The sequence below is a fragment of the Asterias amurensis genome, chromosome 3 (assembly GCF_032118995.1).
Source record: "Asterias amurensis chromosome 3, ASM3211899v1".
Lineage (NCBI taxonomy): Eukaryota > Metazoa > Echinodermata > Asteroidea > Forcipulatida > Asteriidae > Asterias > Asterias amurensis.
In genome coordinates, this window is record NC_092650.1 from 10,969,482 (window position 1) to 10,991,606 (window position 22,125).

At 38.5% G+C, this 22,125-nt stretch overlaps 1 long non-coding RNA gene across 1 annotated transcript; it reads right to left on the minus strand.

Annotated features, from left to right (window-relative positions):
• Window positions 1-2,590: 2,590 nt before the first annotated feature.
• Window positions 2,591-11,497, minus strand: LOC139935466 (uncharacterized). Its single transcript, XR_011785816.1, has 4 exons — window positions 11,407-11,497; window positions 3,987-4,166; window positions 3,243-3,351; window positions 2,591-2,699 (listed from the first exon to the last, which is right to left on the minus strand). It is a non-coding gene; the product is annotated as an uncharacterized lncRNA (long non-coding RNA).
• Window positions 11,498-22,125: the final 10,628 nt, after the last annotated feature.

Sequence of the window (22,125 nt, forward strand, 5' to 3'; positions counted from 1 at the left end):
CCAAACACACAAGCCTTGTACACATTTTGTAGCAAATGCTATACAAGTAGCACATTTGAACACTTTTTCAGGCAAAGTTTTATAAGTACACAAGGCTATATAAAGCACTGTACACACATTTTCGGCAAAGTTTAAATTTTAGTAAAGGAGGCTGAGGTACAATAGCCTTGTACACAATTTCTGGCAAATTTAATAATTTCATGCAAAATCTTATCAGTACACAAGACCTAATACACAATTTCAGGCAAACCTTGGTAAGTACAAATTTTAGTAACTAACCCAATAGCTTTATACAAATTTGATAAGTACACAAAGGCCACGTTATTATTATGGTTAATTTAGTTAGCACTGGGACAAGAAAAACAAATACATACAATGATCTGTTGCCCTACATTTGGAATACACAATGAAATTAAGAAGGGAATCAAAGAGTAGGCGACGAGTTCTTAAACGGACGTTTAAAACTGGCAGGGTTGTGGCCATGTGATAAAGGCTTGAGCTGAAGGCGAGGGCCTTTATCGCACCGTAACGACCCTGCCAGGATTTAAACGTCCGCTTTAGATATCGAGTCACTACTCTTTTATTCCCGTTCACAAATGCCCTTATGTTTAAAGCAACTTAATTTACCAGGTATAGACAGTGTGACACTGTTTCACTTGCGTTTTTTTCGCATCGGTCAGTGTGTAATACGCGCTGTTAATAATAGCTATGCCAATTGTGTTCCACATAATTCAATTTGGCGTACATTAGCTTTTGCGCCCAACACACAAAGCTTTTCAAAATTTCAAAATCTTTTGTACTTGAAAAAGATCCTTTACTAATTTTGTTGTATGGATTAGACAAGTGATGATCACAGGTAACACAAAGAAGCTGAGTTTGTCTCATTTCTGTTACATCTTTGTAAAATAGTTCACCTGCTGGGTGATGTAGCTTGAACAAAACATCCATGCAGTAAGCAGTGTGTTTACATCAATATTCTTCAATATGCCTAATTAAATGAACTGCATACTGTACAAAATCCGTTTGCACACAAGTCACTTTACGTCAAGTTGGCTAGTTGTGCTATAATAGAAATGTGTTCAAACTCCAAAATCGGTTTTTACTTGTTTGTTTTAAAGTTTATTTACAGTAAGGGACAAATTCAAAATTAAACAAGCGGTAACTCGGGGGCTTTTTAAGAATCACCCGAGGTAATACAGGGTATTTACAGGCTTGCATACGAACAATAGAGTCATGAATATCCATCTGCACATGCTGGGTCAACTTGGGCATGGTTGGGTGACCGCGGATTTTGTATCCTAACAACTTAACAAAAGGCAAGATTTTTGTGTGGGATTACTTCAGCAAGGGATGATCGGATTAGTGACAGCTGCCTGGCTGCTCCAATAAATGGTCTGCTGATCTATTCAGGTACTCATTGGTTCTAAAGAAACCAATGGACCGCAAACTCCACTTATCTATTGTTGAACAGTATCAATTACGAATTAAATGAACCTCTGCCAAACCAAAGGGTTGCCGGCGGCGATATCAGAGAAGTAAACTTGGCTCCCTGTGGCCCCAAGAGTTCATTGACCTGTAGATAATTAGCTCATTATGGTCCGACTTCCTTTTGCCTCGTAATACCCCGGGGGAAAATGAAGATTTACCCGAGTTACCGATTGTTTAATTTTGAATTCGCCCCTAATGCCGGTAAAAATCACAGTTACTTACTGGCAACTCAGCTGACAGTAAATTACTGTAATTTTTAAGAGCAAAGTTTTACAGTTTACCCTTTCAAACATTTTAGGCAAAATTTGATAGCACACAAGGCCTTAGTACTCTAAAAAACAAGGACAGTAAAATCATACACAACCTGGAACGTAAAAGAAAACTTAAATTGTGTTAACCTAAATTTTCGAAGGACTGCAACTTGTGTGTCTACAAAAAAGCTTCTTGGCATCAAAAGGTTCTTTAAGGGCTTGAATCTCTTCAACAGTGTTTCCATCAGGCCTGCTGGGCTGCCTCCCTGCACATCTTGTCGCAAATCTTCTCGCACATCTTATAAATGTCTCATTCTCATTGATTGCTGCAATTAAAGTAAAGTAATGGGGTTTGAACAGAGAAAATTGTTCTGAGGTGGGCCGCTCTAGTAAACTTTTCCTTGTTCAAACCTAAGTTGTTTAAGATCTACCAAGTCAGTTTCCCTTCAGGTTTTCCTACTTGATAAGTTAAGTAAGGAGTACATGATGAAAAATCTTTGTTGCAATTTTGGGAATCAATGTGGTACATGGATTCCCTAAAGATTGTGCCATATTGTGCGCCTTTTAAGGCAAGACAAAAAGAACAAGGCTACCATATCTAATATTGGCAAACAACGCCTCTCATGATATTCATAGGCACATTCTTTAGGGGTTCTGACGAATGTATAGTCTCTATCTTCACCAACATATACACAAAAGGAGATTCCATCATCTCCAAATAACGCCTCTCATGATATCTTTGATATTATGTTTTCTGTGGTGATTGCATTGTCCATTTAACAACATCATGTAAATTATGCATAAACAATAACAATGACCCATTCTCATTGATACAATGAACGGACCTGATTCCAATCTTCTTCTTGCAAGCTTAAGTGCAGAACCGACCATGACACAAATAATGATGATGCTTGATTTCCCATCAAACATGAAGATATATCTCACTCTGTTTAACCATATCTGCAAATAAAATATTTGAACATCAACTTAACTGACCTGGATTTTTAAAACATTTCTGTGATGAACAAGGATAACAGCCACCAGAACAGATTTACAACAGTATGAACTGTTAAATACGCTCTTCCATGTAGAGAGTGGAATTCTTTATTTTTATTTTTTTGCTGACAGGAGTGTGGCTTTTGTTCTATTAAGATCAAACCCCTCTGTTTTTCAAAAAGATTTTCATTTATTATGTGGTTTGGTAATTGCACATGTGCCATTGTTTTCTCATACCCCCTACTTGTATATCATCTTGAAGCTACCTCAGTCTACATTTACACATACAAAACGCAAAGGGTCCAAATCAAAGGCTATCTATAATATGTAACTGTTGTTCGTATTATTTGTGGAGTAAAATATATTGTTCTCCAAAAAAGAAGGAAAAAAACACAATTTATATCGACTATATATCGGTATGGATCATTCTTCAGTCCTGTTATAAATGTATTGTTTTATACATGGACCATTGGTCATTGTTGTCATGATAATTCAAATCAGTATTACCTGAACATCCCTCATCGCCAAACAAAATCTGAGCAGAACCTAAACATTTGAAGAGGTTTTCCATCTTCTCATTCTACTATGAGCTTTTCAGGTCATGTCTCTTGTAGACCTGCAAAGAAAACACCAACATTCAGAATTTAGAAAATTACTCAAACCGATTTCAACATTGATAGAAATATGTTATGAAATTCAGATTGGCTTTAATACCTTTCTCATTATGCACTACATGTGAAATCAAAGACTGTGAGATGACATGCACTGTTACATACACTTCTTCTCTACATCCAAGAGTACAAATGGGCACATAATACATGAGGTTTTGGTGTTGACGTTCCCCTTGCACAAAACATTGAGGCAGCTTGCATTGCGGCTTCAAGTTGTCAACAATGGAAAGCAAAAAGGACTGAAATCAGTGCTGCTAAAAAATTTAAGCCTAGCACGCCAGCTATCCATTATAGGATGTTTCAAACTCAAAGTTCCTGGGGTTAAGACCAAGAATTAGGTATTCTGGGAAATAGTTGCACAGTGAAAATATACACCACTGGGAACGACTTCTTCCATGAAGGCAATAAGCTTTTTCCATAATGCAGATTAAATTCATGCATACCTAAAGACACCAATGACTTGCCAAACTTGTGTAGAAGGCAGACGCACAAAGTTGGCTTCAATGTGCCACAACTAGGTCATTTTAATGAAAACGGTTCAACTTAATTAAATCTAGAAGAACAAAAAACTTGAGTGTACCTTGCCATGTGTGTCTTGCGTGATGATGGAAAGGGTTTCACTACAGAAAAGCTTCTTGGCATCAGAAGGCACTAGAAGGCACTTGAGCATCCTGTGCACTAGGCCTTGCTGGGCTGCCTCCCTGCCCATCTTTTCGCAAATCTTCTCGCGCATCTTTGATTGTCTAACTGTCAATGATTCCTGTAAGTAACATAAAGCAATGTGGCTTGAACAAAGAAAAATGTACTGAAGCGGGCCGCTCCAGTAAACTTTTCCTTGTTCAAACCTAAGTTGTTTAAGATCTACCAAGTCAGTTTCCCTTCAGGTTTTCTTACTTGATAAGTAAAATAAAGAGTACATGATGAAAAATCTATGTTGCAATTTTGGGAATCAATGTGGTACCATGGATACCTCAAAGATTGTGCAGTATCGTGCGCCTTTTTAGGCAAGACAAAAAGGACAAGGCTACCGTAACTGATATTGACATGGATTTTTACCCACAAAATGGTACATTAGGTAATCAGTGGCATTGTGGCATTGATGCAATGGCAGAAAACATAAACAAAATTATCATGAAAGTCGAATGAGACTTATTGCATTTAAGGAACTTGCAACTTATGCTATACAGAGTGCTCCTGTCTGAAGCGTCATATTGATGAGTAAATTTAATATAAAAACAATATCCGCAAAGTGAGCATTTTATGAAGTTTTGGTTGGTAGTCGATATCATGCAGAGTGTGTCATTGGTTTTTCACAATTTTATCTCGACCCAGATGGCAGATTGACCTCAAACTTCTACAAAGAGTCAGTTGTGGTATAATACATTGCCAGCAAAGGTTTTGTTAGTAAAACCAAGTTCTGTAATGATTCTTTAAGTTGCTGGAGTTTATTCAGAAAGCCAACTACTGAAACAAACAATCTTGAAGCAGAATTAAAACAGCTCAACCAAATAAAGCTTTTTAGGGTAGCCTGAAGGCACTGGACACTGTTTATTATTACTCAAAATAACAGTAAGCATAAAACCTTACTTAACATAAACCAATGAGAGCTGTTGATAGTATCAAACATTGTGAGAATAGGTTACCTCCGATGTATTTTTCAAATGTTCAAAGACTTCAGGCCTTGAGAATTTTATTTCTTAAACACACAAATGTGTTCAAACAAGGATTTTTGTCATAATTCCCTTTGCTTTGCTGACCAATTCAGTCAAAATTGTTACAGATTTGCTATAAAGGCATGTGTCAGAATACAACTAGTGAGAACAAAATTACCAAAGGTGTCCAGTGCCTTTAAACATTGAAAACCCAGTGAAACCTAAACAAGTATTAAAAAAAGTCTTATTTATTTAAAATAAATGCAACGAAAAGTAGAAATAGAATTTTTGTTTTCTACAAAATAAAGTGTTAAACATTAAAGATTAATTAAAACAATGTGTTGCTATTTTATTGTTTAACTTGCATCACAATTTCTAACAATTCCTGAAGATCACAGATTTACATAAAACTTACATGATCTAATGATGATGATGGTAGAAAACATACCTTAAAATATTTCTGTCTGAAGTGTCATATTTGATGAGTAATAAATAATCTAATTTCGCGTTTGGAGTTCATCGTTCAGTGAGAGTTTTATTCATTTTTGTTTTGCATAAGATGCAATGCAAAATTTTTAGTCATTTTTGTCACTATTTTCATGTGACTCCGATGGCGGACCGATCTCAAACTTCTACAGGTTTGTCAGTTTATGTTTGTGGTAGATACATAAAGTGCTGACACTGACAACAACTTTTTAGCTAGCAAAACCAATTCTGTAATGTTCCTTTAATTTTTCACAAAAATAAGTCACGATAACAGCCCAGTTCTAAAATATAAGCAAGGTTTATAAAATAGGTCACTAACATACTAATTTTTGTGGTAATATACTATGAAAATAGCTTTTTGGTTGTAGCGCCAGTTTTTGTGTGATTTGCTGCTAGAGGGCAAAACATTGACTAGCTTGGAGTGACAAAGATGTCTGTGTGGCACACGGGCATGACAAAGGTCAACCGGGACGCGCACTTTAATGACTAAAAGTAAAGATCAAACAGACGTTATGTCAACACAAAGAATATATTCAATTGTTCATGGTTTTTGAATTCGGGTTAGAGTTAAACCTATTTTACCCATGTGATTTACCAAGCCCATGACGCGTTGTAGCTATGTACCGTTATTGGCAACAGGGAACTGATCATTTGCTGCTGTTTTGCATGTGTCTGCGCGAAAGCCAGATGTATTGGACAGTGGTCTACATGTAGGTATTGCGCTTTTCTATGATTATCAGATTAAATGTATTCCAGTGCTGTTGGCATGCTCTAACTTGACTGTCCAGGATCGTAACAATGTTTGCTGGAAAATTTAGTTGCTTGCTGTTTGCTAAGCAATGACCAAATTTGGTCCTTGATGATGAACATACCTTCTCAGATTTGCTTATGTTGATTGTGTTGTGTGGATTCGCATGCTAAATATTGAAAAACAATTATTACCTGCAAAGGGATTGGTTCGTCGATATAAGTGCGAGTCCATGCTGCAATTCATGACCTTTTTAGTGTATCCAAATCAATCAGTTAGCACATCAATGATCTGACACCCCAATGATCTAACCTACGTACCCTAGCCCAACCTAACCCTAGCCCAAACCCATACCCTCCCATACCCTACCCTAACCCTCACCCCACCCTAACACTAAACCTAGCCTTACCACTTAAACCAAGACCTTGACCAAACACTTTAACCAGGTGTCAGAACAAAGATTTTTAACCAAAAGGACACTTTAAAGTCGATTGGATGGACTCAGCAGTGGTAAGCAGATAGTGAGTTATTTATGCATAGTCTGAAGCCAAAAATGCCTCGCTGACTGCCGAGGATCAAAGGTTGGAGCCTGCGTGTAAAAGTGTTACCATTTGGTGTAACTTGTTTAGTTTTTGGTAGCGCCAAATTCTATAGTCTCTTTTTAGTTTGCGGAGAGTTGGTCAAGCAGCCCAGTTCTTTTTAAGTTGTATTTTGGCACCAGCAGTAAAAATATGTCTAGGTTCAGAGAGTTCCTTATTTGGACTTGATATTTGGTTTGGTTTGGGTATTGTGAATGGGCACATTGAGAACATGGTATGTAGGAATGTAGGTGTGGTGAATTTGGGAAGGTTCGGTTGGTAGGGATTTAATGAATGTGGAATAGTATTGACGATGACTCAGGCCGAGTAGGGTCGCGTTTATCGGGACAGAAAGGGGCTGAGAGTGGATCCACCCTAATCACCCTGCATTGTATTTTCACAATTTGTAAATTTTCAGTACTGCGATCTTTGCTGGTGGTCTCCCTATGCCATCATGTGATGTGTTCAAGCAAAATGAGTAGTTTTTTTTTACACTTGGCATTTTTTTATACATCTGAAAAGAGCATAAGCTATGCTTTACTACTTTGAAGGTCCATGTTCATAGAACCGTTAGTTCAAATAATGTACAAGGAGAAACACAAAGTGGTATGATTAACTGAAACAAAGGGAAAGAGGTTAAAAACTCCTCTTTTTTTTTAGCGCGTACAAACATACAAGAGGCCCCCCACGATTTACTTTGAGTACTGTGCTGAACGCATTTGAAGTTTTTGACACTATTGATAATTACTCAAAATAATTATTCTCATAAAACCTCACTTGGTAACGAGTCATGGGGAGACATTGATAGTATAAAACATTGTGAGAAACGGAATTTGATTTCGAGACCTCAGATTTAGAGTATAAGGCCTCGAAATCAAGCATCTGAAAGCAGATTACTGTGTGTGACTAGGGTTCTTTTTCTTTCTCGCCACTCTGACAACCGTGTCAAGCTCACATTATTACAGGTTTGTTTTTTATGCATATGTTGAGATACACCAAGTGAGAAAACTGGTCTTTGACAATTACCAATAGTGTCCAATGTCTTTAAAGCCATTGGACACTTTCTACACAGAACAGAAATTTAAAGTTCACAGATTTACAGATAACTTATAAGGCTTACAGAAGTTAATGGTGAAAGAGTCCCTTTGAAATATAATTCCATGAAAAACCTATGTCATGAAAATCTGAAACGTGCGGAAACAAGGGTGGAATTACCTGTTATTGTCTCCCGACACCAATGAGTGACTGAGCCTAATTTTCACAGGTTTGTTATTTTATATATGTAAGTTGTGATACCTGAAGTGCAAGCATTTGAGAATGCATACAAATTTGAAGAAAAAAAATGAATAAATAAAAATCAACAAATGAATTTTTACTTTTGTTACTTTTTGCAAAACGAAAAAATAGAAGACCTATTCTTGATAAATAAACCCCATATACCAGGAGCTCCCAAGAAATTGTATGCGACCCATACAAATTGCAACAAAGCATGTACACAACTTGAGGCTTTGTTTGTTTCCTCATCTAAATTGCACTGAACTGGTATTCATCGTAATTTCTGTCCATATCAATCTTGCCTTCTCCCATTTGCTATTGTAAAAACAAGAATGTCAGATTGACTGACGTGAATGTCCTTTTTGATAGTGACTAAGTTGTTGCTTGAATTGGTGTTGAAGAATGATCCATGGCCGCAGTGGGGTTTATTGGTAAACGTCTGAAAGTGTAGGTCGACAGAATTTCAATTACCTTCAGGTCGTGATCAGAGGTGGACATGATCACAACCCTACCTATACCTAAGCCCTAAAGCAAACCCTAACCTTCAACCTATCAAGTCTGTATGCAGATCCTTAAACTCGTCAAGAAGGCCAGACTACAGTACCGAGAAACCACAAACAAAATCCAGATCTTGCGATCCTCAAGAAGTCCCTACCAAAAGACAACCACAGGCAACAATATGTCACCATCTGAGCTCCAACCTCATGAACCAAATCCAACCACATCACGTACATTGTAAGCCGACAAGAGTAACAACACTGTGGTCATATCCTCCCTTGACTATGATCACAAGGTGACTGAGATTCTGTCGACCAAGAAAACCCCATGGTAAATAACTTAATTTTCATAAAACATCAAATTTAATGGCGTTATCTCTTATGAGCTTTTCAGGGCAGCAAGTTAAAACACCAATTAAATTCAACGTTCGGTCTCATTGTTTTTTTACCATTTGAAAAGTGATTGTTTTCACAAATTCTTTCATATGAGACACCAGTCAAGCATTTTGGTAAAAATGAGTCTCCGGTACTTTCTTGGGAACTGTCTGAGTATAGTTACATGGCGAAAATGTGATGGTAATGAGTTCCATACATTTTAAGGAGCAGCAGAAAACGAGTAGTGAACCAGCTTAAAGACAGTGCAATATTTGGCCAAGAGGTTCTCTGAGGAAGAGCGTAGAGAACCCACTACAAATGCGGACCTAGAGGATGTCCTGTAGGAGGTTTTTTTGCCTTTTTTGTTCTTCAAAGCTTATCCCCTTTGGCCGTCTACATACTAAAAATGTATCCCACATCCCTGTGCTACAGTCACACACACATTTCCCTGAGTTTCATGACAATTTTGACTTGGCTGAGAAATCACATCTATAGCAGTCTAAACTTTCCAAAGGAAGAGGTAAGTGCTTCCACAGCACATGGGTTTGATGTTTTCATGTGAATTTTTGACGTTTGGACAAAGAAAATTTTGAAATTTATGAAACACTTTGTTGTCGACCGTTGCATGTTAGAACAAGTTATGTATCAATTTAAAGCTTAAGAAACACTCGTTCTCGCCATATTACTTGTGTAAACTTTGTCTTGTGTTCAGTAGTTTGTTATTATTCAAGAAACAACCTGTTGATTTTTCAGTTATTCAAGTACATGTATCTAAATTTGTTATTTTTCATGTAACTATATATAATTATAACGTTTCTAAACACAATTTTTATTTTTGTATGTGAGGCCAGCTTTTCTTAGTAACTTGGATTACAGATTTTCTTGCCAAAACAGCTGAGCGGGCAGCAGGGAAAACATAGACATACATGTACATCACATTTTTTTTTTATCACAAAGACAGTAAACATTTTGCCTTCTGAAATTATCACTGTTTCAAATTACCCAAAATAGCCCCAGTAGAGCCTTTTTTTTAGTCCAAGGCGTGGAAACTGTTTTCCCAATAAAAACCCACATTTTTATGACAAAACTTTCCCCCGATGTCACTTACAGTAGCTCTTTTGTGGGGAGTACTTACCACGACAAGTTTGCCCACTCGTTTTGGTGAAATTTTGAATAATTTTTTGCTCAAAAAATTTACCGTGCGTACAATACAAGCGGCGAGTTGTCAGAGTGTCAAGTTGTTCGAGGTTGGGTTGTCTTACCTATCGAGTTGTCAGTCTGTCTAGTTGTCCGAGAGACGAGTTGTCTGACCTATCGCGATTTTATACTAAAGTTGTTCGATGGATGAATTTTGTGGACTCATGGTCATGCCTATCGGTAAAAAAACACAAACCGACGCGAACATCATCCACGATGTTAATCGAGTGAGCCTAGCTTCAAATTTGTTCTTAAAATTACACCAAAACAACCTTGCACATTTTTCGGGTTAATGAGCTCTCCACAAAAGCATGAACTCCCTTATTACCTACAGATTTGGCAAGTAAAATAGTTGTGTCTTCATAGGCACGCTCTTTAGGGGTGCTGACGTGCATAGAATTGCTCTCTTCACCAACATACACACAAAAGACTCCATCATCTCCAAACAACGCCTCTCATGATATCTTTGATATTATGTTTTCTGTGGCGATTGCATGGTCCATTTAACCACATTGTGTAAATTACGCGTAAACAATAAAACCACATATTCTCATTGATACAATGCACTGACCTGAGTCTAATCTTCTTCTTGCAAGAATCTTCTTCTTGCAAAACACATAGGGTCCCAATAAAATGCTATCTATAGTTTGTAAACGGTTGTTCGTATATTTGTTGAGTAAACAAAATGTTGTTTTCAAAAAAGCAGGAAAAAACACAATTTAGGGCCAAGATAAATCTGTGTGGATCATTCTTTAGTAATGTTAAAACCACGCTTTTTGTACATGGACCAATGGTCATTGTGAACCAGTGTTGTCTGCAGATACCATCGATTACCAACCGTAAGGCAACCATTACTGAAATGCAAGGATTCTAAAAGACAGTGAGACTTATAAATTTGTGCAATTGTATTTCCTGGACGATAGGGTAACCCTCAGTGAGAGTACAAAGAACAGTGTAGTCATGTAAACGTGAGGGGCAAAACATTTTGAGTACAGTGTTTTGTTTTGCTGTCACTCTATAAGCATATGATACAATTCATGGAGACAATACAGCAGAACAAGCTAACCAACACTTAAGTATGTATTCTCCTGTTGCAGCTGTACTCATGTTCGTCTAAACTGATGCCTTTTCATAATTTTGTTCTAATATTTCACTAATGGTTAGTTTTCATGATAATTCAAAGCAGTTTTACCTTAACATCCCTTGTGGCCAGACAACATCTGAGCAGAACTCAAACACTATGAGCTCATTCTACTATGAGCTTTTCAGGTCATATTTCTCGTAGACCTGCAAAGAAAACACGAACATTTCAGAATGTAAGAAATTACTCAAACAGTATTCCACATTTATGGAAATATTTTTTTGAAGTTCAGATTGGCTATAATACCTACCTCATTATGCGCTACATGTGAAATCAAAGACTGTGAGTAATGAAATGCACTGTAACCTACACTTCTTCTCTACATCCAGAATTTCAAATGGGCACATAATGCATGAGGTTTTGGTGTTGACGTTCCCCTTGCACAAAACATGGAGGCAACTTGCACTGCAGCTGCAAGTAGTCAACAATGGAAAGCAAAATGACTGAAATCAATGCTGCTAAAAAATTTAACCCTTGCAGGCACGAATGCTGAAAACATTTAAGCGCTTATAAAGTGTGTCATCGGTTTTTCACTATTTTCTCAGGACCCAGATGACCCATTGATCTCAAACTTACGTAAATTGTGGATTACACTGCCAGTAACTGTTTTGTTAGCAAGAAGTTTGGTTGGAGTCATACATGGTAAGCAGATAGTAAGTTTAACTTTCTAATTATGCAAAGATTGAAGCCAACAATGCCTCGCTGACTATTGAGGTTGAAAGGTTGGAGCCTTTGAAACTCCAACTCGACTACCAAGATTGCCTGGTAGCTCAAGGTAGTTCTAATCATAAGTTTAGCAGCAAGGTCTGTGATGCTTTAAGATTTTAAATTTGCATCGCCTTAAAAATTACAAATTACAAATTTTCGTTTTTAGCTGTACACCGTTTACTCAGCACTGTTTACTCAGTATTTTCCCTACGAGTCCTGTAAAAAAGTGTAATTGTTTAATATTGTCGTAACACAGGGGCAAATAGTGAAAACTTCAAAACTTTAGTCCAATCAAATATGATGTAACTTCACACCGGTGTGATTACACGCACCACGCACAGTACAGACGCCGCTGTAAACCAACCGGTATATATACCGGTAGGTTTACAGCGGCGTCTTTTCGGAGCGAATTATGCGACTGCCTTGAGCAAGGCTACAGTTGAGGTATCATACGCGGTTAGTTGACACTGCAACTTGCGTTTCGCTTTGCATTAGGCGTACACAAAATGGACCTGCTCCACTCTTCGTGTGGAGGCATTAATTTGAAATATTATTCTAGAGGGGCGGACATGCATGCATCAATCCACTTCATTATTCTTAATATCAAATTTTTGATTAAAAATATATAAATCAAATTTAGAAGCTGAGGTGTTGTACTTTATCAGTCCACATGTTTATTATTTCTGTACAACCTATATCCCTGTGAAGCAATGGCTCGTTCCATCATGCAGTGTGTGTGTACCGTGTGTGTCAACGTGCTGTAAAACCAACAATTTAGCAGTTTTTAACAAAAGAAAAACACCAAGTTATAAACCTCTATACCAAAACTACAGTTGTCCACCACCTCATTACATTGTCTTCCTAGACCTGCATGTATCTTCAAGTTCCTTTAATTTTAGGAAAATCACTGTTTAAATGCCGATAAATCCCAGGATGATATTTTGATCAAATGTGGTGAGTGTTTTTTGGCATTGAGAAAGCACCGTCTCGAGCACTCGTAAACTTGCACTGGCACACACTGGGTTTTTAACTCTGCCCTCCCATGCTACTAATTACTATTTATAGCAATCGTGCATTACATTATTGCAAAAAAGTCGCGTTGCATAATTGGGAAGAGTAAAGTTGAATAGTGACAGTCAATGTGAAACTATAAGAAAGTAAACAATGTTTACTCCTCATGAAGAGTAATACTAATACACCTATCAATTGTAAGACGCACCACTTGACCCCGGGGAGGATGCGTCACTGTCCACATGCGAGTCGGATTTGTGAGTCCAAAGACCCACACTGATTAAAGAAAATGACACACTTGTTGCAGATTTGGACGGTCCTCCGAACGATTTTTTGACTAACCAACCGCGGAAAACAACGCACATTACCGACGCACATAAAGTCTCTATGACCAACGCAGGCGCAGTGAATACAAAGTAATTCAACCTTACAGCTACGAGAGCGAGTTTCGCGGTTTTGCAAGTGCATGCACCATTTGAGGTGTTCGAGATGGTACCGCTCGATTTTCGAGACGAGCTGGACCCAGCGCACTAGATATTAAAATGCACAGAAAACAGAGTGGGGTCCTAATAACCGCAATTCAAAGCACACCGTGCACATGTGTACACGATGGTGCACAATCTTCAAATTGCTCGATACACAATTGGAACTGCCTGTTCTGCATAGCGCAAGTTATAAACTGCGCAAAAAATTGTTGCCCAAATTTGTTGATTGTGCTCGACCGATGAGCGACAGCGGATGCGTGTTTTGCTGCAAAATAAACGATCGCAATCACGATAGCGGCTAATTAGATCGAGCAAAATACAGGTTGTGGCATTGAAAGGTTGGAATGTCTGCAAATACCAACATTATACGAAGACAGGGAGCTGGAAAGTTGGCTTCATTATTTGATTCTTCACCAAATAAACAAAAAACATCGACGGAACATGGCGTACCTCGACGCACATGTTAAAAATTGTTTGACTGACGACTATTGGATTTTGATGTACCCACCATCACTTTATTGAGAGTAAAGACGCAGACTTGACGCACCCTCCCCAGGGGTCAAGTTGTGCGTCTTACAATTGATAGGTGTACATTTTGATACACCCAGGGCCCAGGTCGGAATTCATCAACAAACAATTAGGCCTATGAACTGAGAAAGTAATAGTCCTATTTTTATAAGTAATAACTCAAAAAGAATGTTTGGAATAAATGGTTTAGAATGTTCAATTAGGATCGTAATTATTAGATCTCACTTACTCTGAAGTCGATCGTGGCTCGTTTTAGGGACTACGGAAAAGTTTCTGTATGGCGCCACCACTTTTTCATTCGAAATAAAACAATACAATATAGTATCTAATTTACCTGATTGATATATCCCTTTTTGTAAAAATGAGTGAAAAGGTGGTGGCGCCATACGGAAAGTTATCCGGGACTACTGCTAAAATACCGGTAACATGTACATTGTCCATGTATATACATACATGTATATGTAAACCACAACGTGAGAGGAGACCGTGGGAAGCTTCGCTTGACTACATTGTAATACTAATGTCATAGTCTGGCCCGTCAATGTGTCATGACCGTAGTTTGGAGGCAGCTTAAAAAGTACACGTATCATGAAAACAGTTCAAGGAAGTGCCAAATGGTTTTACGGAAGTGTATTTTGACAGGGATATTAAAAAACCAAAGATATACCTTTTCTCTGTAGAATTTCGAACTGCATCATGCAGACGGTTTTCCTTGCAGCTGACACTTGCGGTTTTACGAAGACGGCTTATTTTTAAATCCCGATTAAGGTTTTCAGCCCAACTGCCGTTACCCAGTGGTGTAACCATCTTGCGCACACGAAGTAAATACATGAATGGAGACTGGGATCCGACTACCGTGTTTCCCGCCGCTGCGCCGAAGCTTCACTGTTGTTCAACGTGGGAAACTTTAGACTATCTGCCAATCACCAAGAGAGGGCGCTCTCCACCTCGTAATGTCAGAGCCGTAAAAATAAATGTCAACAACTTAGGAAAAGGAGAAGCATGAGTGACGGCCACTGGCAGCAAATACCTTGTGTTTTGCGTGTTTTTTGATTTTGTATTTAGATTTAGCCAAATTGTATTTTGTTTCTCATAACACAATGCCCTATCCAGTCAGTATAATGGAGATCAATGGGTGTCAGTGTATACACGCGCACATGTTACACGCGCGCACTCAAAATGTATACATTTTTAGCGCGCGAACGTGAATTGCGCAAAGTTGCAATGAAACTTATAGAGATATAAACAAGCGTGCGATACAGTGGCCACTGATTTAGTGGCCACTATTTTGCTATTTCCAAAGCCGGTCTTTATACCACCGTTAACACTCCCACACGTGACCGGGTTTTGACCAATCAGAGACTTGAAACCGTCAAAGGTATTTATTAATAATTGAATAGAATGTACGAGCTGAAGACTAGTACATCTGTAGTTTAAAATGAATCTACAATTCAGAGTCTTTTCTCACACAAAAAGTGTGGATTCCTGAAGATTTGTATTACTATTTTAAATATAGTATTGCATGGTCCTTTCCTAAAAACATGAATATAGGCAATTCATCCTAAATTGACTGACAAGTTGATGCGCTTAGTTCTACAGAACCACTTCCAAATTTTAACCCTTATTGTGATAACAAAGGAGTGGTAGTTTTACATCAATCTTTACCAATTTTTACCCAAGCAACAGTTGGCACTGTGATTGTTAACTTTGCATAGATGAACAGAATTAACGGTAACTAGCGGGATGCCGCTTTACACAGATATTTCGAAATGTAATGTGGGGGAGGGTGTTATACGCCTCTCTCAATATTTATGCATGGCGTCATAATTCTAACCCAAAATGGAGCTATTTCGCACGTCCGCCACTACTTGCAGTGGCTGCGCCCACCTCGTTTTGGGTTAGACGACGTACCTTATGCATACTTCTAGAAACTACAAGGCTCCCCCGTGAGCCTTATAGGGGTCTAATAGTTTGGGCCTCCTTAACGCTACACGTTTTTCAAATCAGCGTTGATAGGTGGAACTGACCGTTAGCCACCAATAACTAAAGTTTCTTTTGTACTACACTACCAAAACTTTCCCCACACACTCAATATACATTCATAATGCTTGCATTTCCTTTTTAAAAAACATCGTCAAAAATGACATTGTCACGTCCCACGATATACATAGCATTGCTACAGCACTATAAGTAAAGCGAGTTTTCGGAACATGCTGTGTGCCACAAATCTTAAGACTGTTTTGGGTTTTTTTCGGGGGGGGAGGGCGGTAAGAGCGTAGGTCTCTTTTTTGCTTATTCTCATCTGAATTGGTCTTGTAAACTTTCTGGTCAGTAGGCTGCGCACTACGGGGGCACTAAACGTGAACGTCAAAAAAGTGTTTTGTTTATTGTCACTTTGGGCTTATTGCATCTCGCGAAATTTTAACGACAAACGACACAATTTGTGACCGCGTTCATGTTCACGCTGCTCTAGGAACAAACCTCTTCACGCAATATGTCCTCCGGATAGTATTGCATAGAAGACATATAAATGCATGCGACAACGGCATCTAAACATTTTGTACGATCTAGTTTTGGCCCAAAAATGCGTCGGATGTCATAAGTAGAAAACAAGAGGAGATTAACATAAACAAGAACAACGGGCCCAGTATTGTGTTTTGGGTCTATTTGGACCAGGTATGCCTGTTTTAGGGAGAGTTTCAACACTTAGATCATAGGCTGTAATGCGCAAAACAGTCCAGCGTGTTTAATGGCGAAAAAATCCCATCCAGCATTTTGATAAAATTAGTTGGTTAAACATAAGGGCGGGTGGCTGAAATTCACAAAAAAAAACCATCATAATTCACCGTAAAAAGCATGTACATCCATAAGGGACAAAACAAATAAAACACAAAACAATTAAAACATCACAAGGGCCGGTTTTAATCCCACGTTTTGATAATTATTTTTAGGGCAAAAAATATCGCTGACATAATTGTGTTATGAGAAACAAAATACAATTTGGCTAAATCAAATACAAAATCAAAAACACGCAAAACACAAGGTATTTGCTGTCAGTGGCCGTCACTCATGCTTCTCCTTTTCCTAAGTTGTTGACATTTTTTACGGCTCTGACATTACGTGGTGGAGAGCGCCCTCTCTTGGTGATTGGCTAACGTTTCCCACCACTGGGTAACGGCAGTTGGGCTGAAAACCTTAATCGGGATTTAAAAATAAGCCGTCTTCGTAAAACCGCAAGTGTCAGCTGCAAGGAAAACCGTCTGCATGATACAGTTCGAAATTCTACAGAGAAAAGGTATATCTTTGGTTTTTTAATATCCCTGTCAAAATACACTTCCGTAAAACCATTTGGCACTTCCTTGAACTGTTTTCATGATACGTGTACTTTTTAAGCTGCCTCCAAACTACGGTCATGACACATTGACGGGCCAGACTATGACATTAGTATTACAATGTAGTCAAGCGAAGCTTCCCATGGTCTCCTCTCACGTTGTGGTTTACATATACATGTATGTATGTACATGGACAATGTACATGTTACCGGTATTTTAGCAGTAGTCCCTAAAACGAGCCACGATCGACTTCAGAGTAAGTGAGATCTAATAATTACGATCCTAATTGAACATTCTAAACCATTTATTCCAAACATTCTTTTTGAGTTATTACTTATAAAAATAGGACTATTATTTTCTCAGTTCATAGGCCTAATTGTTTGTTGATGAATTCCGACCTGGGCCCTGGGTGTATCAAATTGTACACCTATCAATTGTAAGACGCACAACTTGACCCCTGGGGAGGTTGCGTCAAGTCTGCGTCTTTACTCTCAATAAAGTGATGGTGGGTACATCAAAATCCATTAGTCGTCAGTCAAAAAATCTTTAAGATGTGCGTCGAGGTACGCCATGTTCCTTCGATGTTTTTTGTTTATTTGGTGGAGAATCAAATAATGAAGCCAACTTTCCCTCCCTGCCTTCGTATGATGTTGGTATTTGCAGACATTCCAACCTTTAAAAGCCACAACCTGTGTTTTGCTCGATCTAATTAGCCGCTATCGTGATTGCGATCGTTTATTTTGCAGCAAAACACGCATCCGCTGTCGCTCATCGGTCGAGCGCAATCAACAAATTTGCGCAACAATTTTGTGCACAATTTATAACTTGCGCTACGCAGAACAGGCAGTTCCAATTGTGTATCGAGCAATTTGAAGATTGTGCACCATCGTGTACACACGTGCACGATGTGCTTTGACTTGCGGTTATTAGGACCCCACTCTGTTTTCTGTGCGTTTTAATAGCTAGTGCGCTGGGTCCCGCTCGTCTCGAAAATCGAGCGGTACCATCTCGAACACCTCAAATGGTGCATGCACTTGCAAAACAGCGAAACTCGCTCTTGTAGCTGTAAGGTTGAATTACTTTGTATTCACTGCGCCTGCGTAGTTCAACGAGACTTTATGTGCGTCGGTAATGTGCGTTGTTTTCCGCGGTTGGTTAGTCAAAAAATCGTTTGGAGGACCGTCCAAATCTGCAACAAGTGTGTCATTTTCTTTAATCAGTGTGGGTCTTGGACACACAAATCCGACTCGCATGTGGACAGTGACGCATCCTCCCGGGGTCAAGTGGTGCGTCTTACAATTGATAGGTGTATTAGTATTACTCTTCATGGGGAGTAACCATTGTTTACTTTCCTATAGTTTCACATTGACTGTCACTATTCAACTTTACTAAGTCGCTTCCCAATTATGCAACGCAACTTTTTTGCAATAATGTAATGCACGATTGCTATAAATAGTAATTAGTAGCATGGGAGGGCAGAATTAAAAACCCAGTGTGTGCCAGTGCAAGTTTACGAGTGCTCGAGACGGTGCTTTCTCAATGCCAAGAAACACTCACCCCGTTCGATCAAAATATCATTCTGGGATTTATCGGCATTTAAACAGTGATTTTCCTAAACTTAAAGGAACTTGAAGATACATGCAGGTCTAGGAAGACACTGTAATGAGGTGGTGGACAACTGTAGTTTTGACATAGAGGTTTATAATTTGGTGTTTTTCTTTTGTTAAAAACTGCTAAATTATTGGTTTTACAGCACGTTGACACACATGGCACACACACACTGCATGATGGAACGAGTCATTGCTTCACAGGGATATAGGTTGTACGGAAATAATAAACATGTGGACTGATAAAGTACAACAGCCCAGCTTCTAAAGTTGATTTATGTATTTTTAATCAAATAAATGGTATTAAGAATAATGAAGTGGATTGATGCATGCATGTCCGCCCCTCTAGAATAATAGTTCAAATTAATGCCTCCACACAAAGAGTGGAGCAGGTCCATTTTGTGTATGCCTAATGCAAAGAGCAACGCAAGCTCAAGGCAGTCGCATAATTTGCTCCGAAAAGACGCCGCTGTAAACCAACCGGTATATATACCAGTTGGTTTACAGCGGCGTCTGTACTGTGCGTGGTGCGTGTAATCACACCGGTGTGAAGTTACATCGTATTTGATTGGACTAAAGTTTGATGTTTTCACTGTTTGCCCCTGTGTTACGACAATATTAAACAATCACATTTTTTTACAGGACTCGTAGAAAAAATACTGAGTAAACAGTGCTGAGTAAACGGTGTACAGCGAAAATTTGTAATTTGTAATTTTAAGGCGATGCAAATTTAACATCTTGAAGCATCACAGACCTTGCTGCTAAACTTAGGATTAGAACTACCTTGAGCTACCAGGCAATCTTGGTAGTCGAGTTGGTAAGACACTGCTCTAGAGTTTCAAAGATCCCACTAAAGTTTTTATGCCTGGACTCGGAAACACTTGGACTAGCAGGCTCCAACCTTTCAACCTCAATAGTCAGCGAGGCATTGTTGGCTTCAATCTTTGCATAATTAGAAAGTTAAACTTACTATCTGCTTACCACGTATGAGTCCATCCAAGTTTCTTGCTAACAAAACAGTTATACTGGCAGTGTAATCCAAAATATACGTAAGTTTGAGTTCAATGGGTCATCTGGGTCCTGAGAAAATAGTGAAAAACCGCTGAAATGTATTCAGCATTCATGCCTGCAAGGGTTAAATTTTTTAGCAGCATTGATTTCAGTCATTTTGCTTTCCATTGTTGACTACTTGCAGCTGCAGTGCAAGGTACCTCCATGTTTTGTGCAAGGGGAACGTCAACACCAAAACCTCATGCATTATGTGCCCATTTGAAATTCTGGATGTAGAGAAGAAGTGTCGGTTACAGTGCATTTCATTACTCACAGTCTTTGATTTCACATGTAGCACATAATGAGGTAGGTATTATAGCCAATCTGAACTTCAAAAAAATATTTCTGTCAATGTGGAATACTGTTTGAGTACTTTCTTACATCCTGAAATGTTGGTGTTTTCTTTGCAGGTCTACGAGAGACATGACCTGAAAAGCTCATAATAGAATGAGCTCATAGTGTTTGAGTTCTGCTCAGATGTTGTCTGGCCACAAGGGATGTTAAGGTAAAACTGCTTTGAATTATCATGAAAACTAACCATTAGTGAAATATTAGAACAAAATTATGAAAAGGCATCAGTTTAGACGGACATGAGTACAGATGCAACAGGAGAATACATACTTAAGTGTTGGTTAGTGTGTTCTGCTGTATTGTCTCCATGAATTGTATCATATGCTTATAGAGTGACAGCGAATACAAAACACTGTACTCAAAATGTTTTGCCCCTCACATTTACATGACTACACTGTTCTTTGTACTCTCACTGAGCGTTACTCTCTCGTCCAGGAAATACAATTGCACAAATTCTCACTGTCTTTTAAAATCCTTGCATTTCAGTAATGGTTGCCTTACGGTTGGTAATCGATGGTATCTGCAGACAACACTGGTTCACAATGACCTATGGTCCATGTACAAAAAGCGTAATTTTAACATTACTAAAGAATGATCCACACAGATTTATCTTGGCCCTAAATTGTGTTTTTTCCTGCTTGTTTGAAAAACAACATTTCTTTTACTCCACAAATATACGAACAACCGTTTACAAACTATAGATTGCATTTTATTGGGACCCTATGTGTTTTGTATATGTGTAAATGTAAAAAGAGGTAGCTTCAAGATGATATACAAGTAGGGGGTATGAGAGCACAATGGCACAGTTTGTGTTATCACCAAACCACATTTTAAAAACAAAATTCTTATTGAAAATCAGAGGGGTTTGATCTTAAAAGAACAAAAGCAACACTCCTGTCAGCAACAAGTTTTTTGTGCAAAGTCGAATACTACCCTACTACATGGAAGAGCACATTTATGGGGGCATCAGTTCATACTGTTGTAAAACTGTTCTGATGGCTGTTATCCTTGCTCTTCACAAAAATCTGTTAAAAGTCCAGGTCAGTTAAATCTATGTTCAAAAACTTTAGTTGCAGAAATGGTTGATCATCACTATTTGTGTCAAGGTCGGTTCTGCACTCAAGCTTGCAAGCAGGACATTAGACTCAGGTCAGTGCATTGTATCAATGAGAATGGGTCGTTTTATTGTTTACGCGTAATTTACACAATGTGGTTAAATGGACCATGCAATCGCCACAGAAAACATAATATCAAAGATATCATGAGAGGCGTTGTTTGGAGATGATGGAATCTTCTTTTGTGTGTATGTTGGTGAAGAGAGCGACTCTATGCACGTCAGAACCCCTAAAGAATGTGCCCATGAAGACACAACTATTTTACTTACCAAATCTGTAGGTAATAAGGGAGTTCTGTTTGATGCCAGGATGTCAATGGAATATCATGTTGCACAACTAAGTAAGAACCTTGGCTTTTACCTACAAATATTGCGACATTCTTTTGTTTTGCCTTTGAACTTGAGTAGGTTTAGTGTTAGGGTTTGTTTTGTTCATGAGGTAGAGCTTAGGTGATGACACTGCTTGGCTTGTTGGTTGTTCCTTGGTAGTTTGGCCTTTTTGAGTGATTGCAGGATCTGAAAACGGACTGTAGTTAAGAGTTAGGTTTAGGGTTAGGGGTTGTGTTAAGGTTGTTTTTGACTGT